Raw genomic sequence first — 7,313 nt, 5'->3', positions numbered from 1 at the left:
CAGACTCTACAGCCTTTTCAAACAATAAGATTCCTTTTGCAGACTCACAACATTGACAGTTTATTCCCATAATTCTGTCCGTGTTTACTGACAAAACTTGTTTATATTCATGATTCAGTGCCTGCACTGATTTAAGTCTTGGCTTGAAAGATGATTACGATGCCAGTTTGTTTTATGGTGTCTCAGTTGTTTTGTCACCAAGGAGCTTCCAAACATAAGGACCCACTTTTAACCTTCGCTACCAAACCTGTTTCCTGTTTTCTTCAGTTTCTCATGAAAATTTTTTTTTTCAGCCATTCATAACTTCATAGCCATCTGTTCATTAGTGTATAATTACCTGCAACAAGGGCTCGGATGTGTTTCCATAAGCTTAGAATGAACCCTACATATCTACATGGGAGTGCATCGCCTCATGGAAGCCGCCATGTTGCACCCCCGTGTTGATACAGCAGGTCAAAGCAACCCAGTCTCATGGCAAGTCTTGATTCAGCAGCACGAAATATACATTAATCTATTGGTTTGTGATATTGTGATGAAAGGCGCCTCATTTTCATCACAGCAACACAAATTCATTCCAATTCATTCCGTGATGGCTGCACGAAATTAAAAGTGAAGTGGGGGTGGGGGGGTGGCGGTGGTTAAGGTTAGGGTTGGGAGTAGGAGTAGGGTTAGTAATAGTGACTTAAAAAAAAAAAACCCCGTCACGAAAATTTGACTCATTTCGTGACGGGAGTGTTGTGTGGCTGGGGTGCCTGGCTGGCTTTTGTTTCTGTCTTCTGTCTTTCCTTCCAGGTGGCATGCGTTCAGGACTGAGTGGCTGATGTGTGGCTGAGTTATCAGGACCTCACCCTGATCACCTGAGGCTTGTCATGTGCAGCTCGTCAGGACTCACAGCTGTGGTGCATCTGTATGGATTCGGGCATGGTTGCATTTAAGTCTGGAGTACACAGTGTGTATTTGCCAGAGACTCGACCTTGTGACCAGACGGGTGAGATCGACGTTTGGAGAACCATCTCATCATTATGGACCGTACCAGGTTTGATGCCATGGTCTGTGAAAGAGGAGGGGGTGAGGTCTCACGCTCGTCAGCACACTTCCTGAGGTACTTTAGGTTTTGTGACTAACATGAGTACAGTCAGTAGATGTGGTGTCCCTCACACCTTATTATATTGAGCTGTTATGTTAGTCGTTTAATCAGCTTCCACTGCAGTGGAGAATTGAACTGGGTGTTCCATGCCTGCAGGGTGGGAAGCTGATTGGTGATTAAGCCAGGAAGTGTTTGCTGATTATGTACACCTTTGAGTGGTCTATCTGTGTGTGGAGTGGTGGACTCACATTATGGTTTCTTCTTTCACAGACTCGGTTGGTCGCGGCCACCTGGGGGGTGTCGGCGGGGTCCTTGGGTCCGAATTGTTCTGGCTCCGGACCATTTGTGCTGCGGGGAGCGCGCCGTTTTTCCACCTCGCCAGACCGCGCACTTATTGGTTATTAATTGAGCACTCACTGTTATGTCATTAAATTCTGTTATCCTTTGAACCGTGCTCTGTTTCCTTTATGCTGGGTCCTGTCAAACGCTGGTCGGTGCTCCGACTGCGTCCGAAACATAACAGGGAGAATGAAAAAAAGGTGAGACTGGGCTGCTCAAAGAGGAAATACATATGTTACATTCAAAAGTCTCGTAAGGTCAGAGTTTCAGACCTCTAGTTTGGGGTAAAAATTGCAGTGAACACTCCGTCGGACTGGAATTTTCACTCAGAAACTCGAGGAAATTGAGCAAATCAAGGTATCCCAGTGAGTCAAGATGTAATTTCAACATTGATTTTTGGTTGAAAACTGGGTGATAGCCATCTGAATGTCTTTTCACCCACTTTTAGACCAGCGAAAATGTGGCTACATTATCAACATGTCAGAGAATGTAAATTATTACATTCAATGGGTATTCTTTCAGCTGAAACTTTAAACAGAGGTGATACAGGTTATTGTGGTGAAATTTCTCCAAATTCAATTTTCACTGGTTTGTGAAATCTGGTTTACAAAAGACGTCTTTTCAACACATTAAATATCTGACATAAAATGTCACAAATACAAAGATGTGTTGCTTCACACTGTCAAAAAGAAGCCTCCAGACCGTAATGTGAACAGATTTAGAGATTATTTACAAATAAGAATTGACATTTACTGTTAAAATGCAAATGCAAGAAACACTTGTGAGTAATTTTGAGCTTCATGGCAAAGCTGTGAATACTTATGTACATATGATTTCTTAGTTGGTGTTTTTTATATAAATTTGCAAAAATCTAAAAAAAAGAAAGAAGCTTTTTCACATTGTCATTATGGGGTATTGTGTGTAGAATTTTGAGGGGAAAAAATAATTTCATCCACTTTGGAATAAGGCTGTAACATAAAAATAAATGTGGAAAAGTGCAGCACTTTCAAGTCATGAATCTGCAAGTCTCAAGTACAGTCCAAAGTCAAGTCTCAGATGCACTGTACACACAATGTAATATAATTGGTATTTGTGATTCTCATTAGTAACATTTCTCTTTCGTTTTAGCGTACAGATTGATGGAACCATAAAGTTATACAATGCTTGAATTAGCAACTGGATGTTCAACTACAGTGTGAGTCAGTTATTTCCATTTCAATTTATTTCATTTTCTATAGCGCCAAATTACAACAAAGTTGCCTCAAGGCGCTTCACACAAGTAAGGTCTAACCTTACCTACCCCCAGAGCAAGCACACAGGTGATAGTGGTAAGGAAAAACTCCCTCTGAGGAAGAAACCTCAAGCAGACCAGACTCAAAGGGGTGACCCTCTGCTTGGGCCATGCTACCTAGACAAATACCGACACAAATTACAAAAACAATTCCTAATAAAATGAATTAAAAGAGTAAAAAGCATAGTAACAGACTATGCCAGTATAATGAAAGGGAAAATAAGTGCATCTTAAGTCTGGTCTTGAAAGTCTCTACAGAACCTGACAATTTTATTGACGCAGGGAGATCATTCCACAGAACAGGGGCATGATAAGAGAAAGCTCTGTGACCCGCAGACTTTTTATTCACCCTAGGCACACAAAGTAGTCCTACACCCTGAGAACGCAAAGCCCGGGCTGGTACGTAGGGTTTAATTAGGTCAGCTAGGTAGGGAGGTGTCAGTCCGTGAACAATTTTATAGGCTAGTAGCAGAACCTTAAAATCTGATCTCACAGGGACAGGAAGCCAGTGAAGAGATGCCAAAATTGGTGTAATGTGGTCAAACTTTCTGCTTCATGTCAAAAGTCTGGCAGCAGCATTTTGAACCAGTTGGAGAGCCCTAATGCTGGACTGCGGTAAACCAGAAAATAGAACATTGCAGTAGTCTAATCTAGAAGAAACAAATGCATGAATCAGGGTCTCCGCATCAGCCATAGACGGGATGGGACAAATCTTCGCTATACGTTAACTGGTCAAATTCATGCCAATGTCTCACTGGACCAAGAACCATTTCAGTCTTATCAGAGTTTAAAAGCAGGAATTTGCTAGACATCCAGCTTCTCACTGATGCAAGGCAATCTTCTAAGGATTTTATGTGGATGAGATTACCAGCAGTTATCGGCATGTACAACTGAGTATCATCAGCATAGCAGTGAAAAGTAATCCCAAAATGCCTAAGGGGTGCTATACAAAGGGAGAAAAGCAGGGAGCCTAAGATGGACCCCTGTGAAACCCCAAATTTCATGTGTGTGTTTATTTGTCAATGTGTGGCCCTGTGCCAGACTGGCGGCCTGTCCAGGGTGTACCCCAGTTCTTGTCCAGTGACCATGGGGATAAATTCCAGCTCGCATGTGACCCTTAACTGGAGTAAGTGGGTAAAGAAAATGAATGAGTGAAGGAATGTTTGAATGGCCCTCATCTCAGCATGGGATTGGCCACAGACATCAACTCGTGCTCTTGTCATGGACATATTCAAGAGGCGCTTTCTTTGAGGTTGCATTTCTGTGCAAAGAAGAAAGTGTGCAAGTACAAACTCTCAATGTCAAAAATGTCATTTTTATTCAATGAGTGATTACATTTCAAAATAATCTGTGGCATCAGATTAGTGCCAAAAGCACTTGCGTGATAAAACATGGATTTGGGGGTATTATATTATTTCACACATGTAGATATTAACTGCAAGCGCACAAATTATCTCTGCGGACGTGCACTCAGAGGAAACTGCTGAGCAAGGAGGAATATGTGACCAGCACGCTCCCACTCTCTCCAAGGTGATTTCTGCTCGCGCGAAGTGGACTTCTGCTTTCTCGCTCGAAACGTTTGGCAGTTTTGGGAGGCAACCAGGGTCGGTACTGGCTCTGCTGTGACTGGTCGTTTCTGAAGAGTGAGATTTGATTGACAGTAAAATATATTTATGCATAAGAACTGCATAAGCTGTAATTAATTACTCCAAAGCAATACATGCACTCCTCACTGATACGATATATACACTGGCAAGTGAACAGGTTACTCCAATTTCTTTATGTGCAGCAGCTGATTACATCATCAGCCACATTTAAAACAACGAGAAGTTGCTCTTGATATCAGATCTATTTTTAAACTGCAGTGACTCATGATCAGTTTGTCTAAAATTGTTATAACAATAATTCCCTTGCCCTATTAATGCCTCTGATGAAATGAACAGATTAAGAAAAATACATATTGTTTTAGTTGTTTTAGCTACTGAACTAAGCACTATTAATATAATACTAGACTAAGTATACACTTTACTGCACCATGCAAGATTTCACCTGCTTTGAGAGAGAAACCCCCATCCTGATAAATATATTTTACTTAGAGATAGTAAATTCTGAAATATTAAAATTATCTCTCAATTTACTCTCAGAGTACAGCTCTTCAAACTTTGTAACAAAATTGCGTTGATGACTGAATTGCTAATTTTATGATGCCATGAAAGAAAAAATAAGATCAGTAATGTGTCTTTCAAAGTTGATCCATTATTTTGGGGTGCCAAATATTGTGAATACCAAATTTGAGCTTTATGCTTCTATTCAGAGCTGACAGTGGGGCCAGAAAGTATTTAGTCAGTCCCTGATTGTGCAAGTTCTCCTACTTAGAAAGATGAGAGAGGTCTGTAATTTTCATCACAGGTACACTTCAACTGTGAGAGACAAAATGAGAAAAAAAAATTCCAGGAAATCACACTGTAGGATTTTTAAAGAATTTATTTGTAAATTATGGTCAAAAATAAGTATTTAGTCAATAACAAAAGTTCAGCTCAATGCTTTGTAACATAATCTTTGTTTCCCATAATGTAACGATTCCTGTAAGTATTCTCCAGGGTTGCACACACTGTAGCTGGTATTTTGGCCCATTCCTCCATGCAGATCTCCTCTAGAGCAGTGATGTTTTGGGGCTGTCGCTGGGCAACATGGACTTTCAACTCCCTCAACAAATTTTCTATGGGGTTGAGGTTTGGAGACTGGCTTGGCCACTCCAGAACCTTGAAATGCTTTTTACGGAGCCACTCCTTTGTTGCCTGAGCGGTGTGTTTGGGATCACTGTCATGCTGGAAGACCCAGCCACGTTGCATCTTCAATGCTCTCACTGATGGAAGGAGGTTTTGTCTTAAAATCTTACGATACATGGCCCCGTTGATTCTTCCCTTAACACAGATCAGTTGTCCTGCCCCCTTTGCAGAAAAACAGCCCAAAGCATGATGTTTCCACCCTCATGCTTCACACAGTAGGTAGGGTGTTCTTGGGATGCAACTCAGCATTCGTCTTCCTCCAAATATGATGAGTTGAGTTTTTACTAAAAAGTTCTATTTTGGTTTCATCTGACCACATGATATTCTCCCAATCCTCTTCTGGATCATCCATATGCTCTCTGGCAAACTTTAGATGGGCCTGAACATGTAGTGGCTTAAGCAGAGGGACACACCTGGCACTGCAGGATTTGAGTCCCTCTCTGCATAGTGTGTAGCCTTTGTTACTTTGGTCCCAGCTCTCTGCAGGTCATTCATCAGGTCCCTCCGTGTAGTTCTGGGATTTTTGCTCACCTTTTTCATGATCATTTTGACCCCACGGGATGAGATCTTGCATGGAGCCCCAGATCAAGGGAGATTATCAATGGTCTTGTACAGTATGTCTTCCATTTTCTTACAGTTGCTCCCACAGTTGATTTATTCACACCAACCTGCTTGACTATTGTAGACTCACTCCTCCCAGCCTGGTGCACATCTACAATGTTTTTCCTGGTGTCCTTTGACATCTCTTTTGTCTTGGCCATGGTTGACTTTGGAGTCTGACTGTTTGAGGCTGTGGACAGGTCTCTATTATACAGAGAACGAGTTCCAACAGATGCCATTAATACAGGTAACAGGTGGAGGACAGAAGAGCTTCTTAAAGAAGTTAGTGGTCTGTGAGAGCCAGAAATCTTGCTTGTTTGTAGGTGACCAAATACTTATTTTCCACCATAATTTACAAATAAATTCTTTAAAAATCCTACAATGTGATTTTCTGGATATTTTTTTTTTCTCATTTTGTCTCTCATAGTTGAAGTGTACCTATGATGAAAATAACAGACCTCTCCCATCTTTCTAAGTAGAAGAACTTGCACAATCAGGGACTGACTAAATACTTTTTTGCCCCACTGTATTGCTTTCTGAATATGCAAATACAGGTTCAAAATTGGTTCGCGCCATGTTACGGTACCCTACTTTGCAAGTTTTTTTCACTCTGAAGTCATTTGAGCGTACAGATTTGTGTATTCTACAATATCCATCAATCAATCAATTTTATTTATATAGCGCCAAATCACAACAAACAGTTGCCCCAAGGCGCTTTATATTGTAAGGCAAGGCCATACAATAATTACGTAAAAACCCCAAAGGTCAAAACGACCCCCTGTGAGCAAGCACTTGGCGACAGTGGGAAGGAAAAACTCCCTTTTAACAGGAAGAAACCTCCAGCAGAACCAGGCTCAGGGAGGGGCAGTCTTCTGCTGTGACTGGTTGGGGCTGAGGGAGAGAACCAGGAAAAAGACATGCTGTGGAGGGGAGCAGAGATCAATCACTAATGATTAAATGCAGAGTGGTGCATACAGAGCAAAAAGAGAAAGAAACACTCAGTGCATTATGGGAACCCCCCAGCAGTCTAAGTCTATAGCAGTATAACTAAGGGATGGTTCAGGGTCACCTGATCCAGCCCTAACTATAAGCTTTAGCAAAAAGGAAAGTTTTAAGCCTAATCTTAAAAGTAGAGAGCGTGTCTGTCTCCCTGATCCGAATTGGGAGCTGGTTCCACAGGAGAGGAGCCTGAAAGCTGAAGGCTCTG

Source organism: Thalassophryne amazonica, chromosome 6 (assembly GCF_902500255.1).
Source record: "Thalassophryne amazonica chromosome 6, fThaAma1.1, whole genome shotgun sequence".
In the NCBI taxonomy this organism is placed as follows: Eukaryota; Metazoa; Chordata; class Actinopteri; order Batrachoidiformes; family Batrachoididae; genus Thalassophryne; species Thalassophryne amazonica.
Note: the sequence above shows the minus strand (reverse complement) of the source record.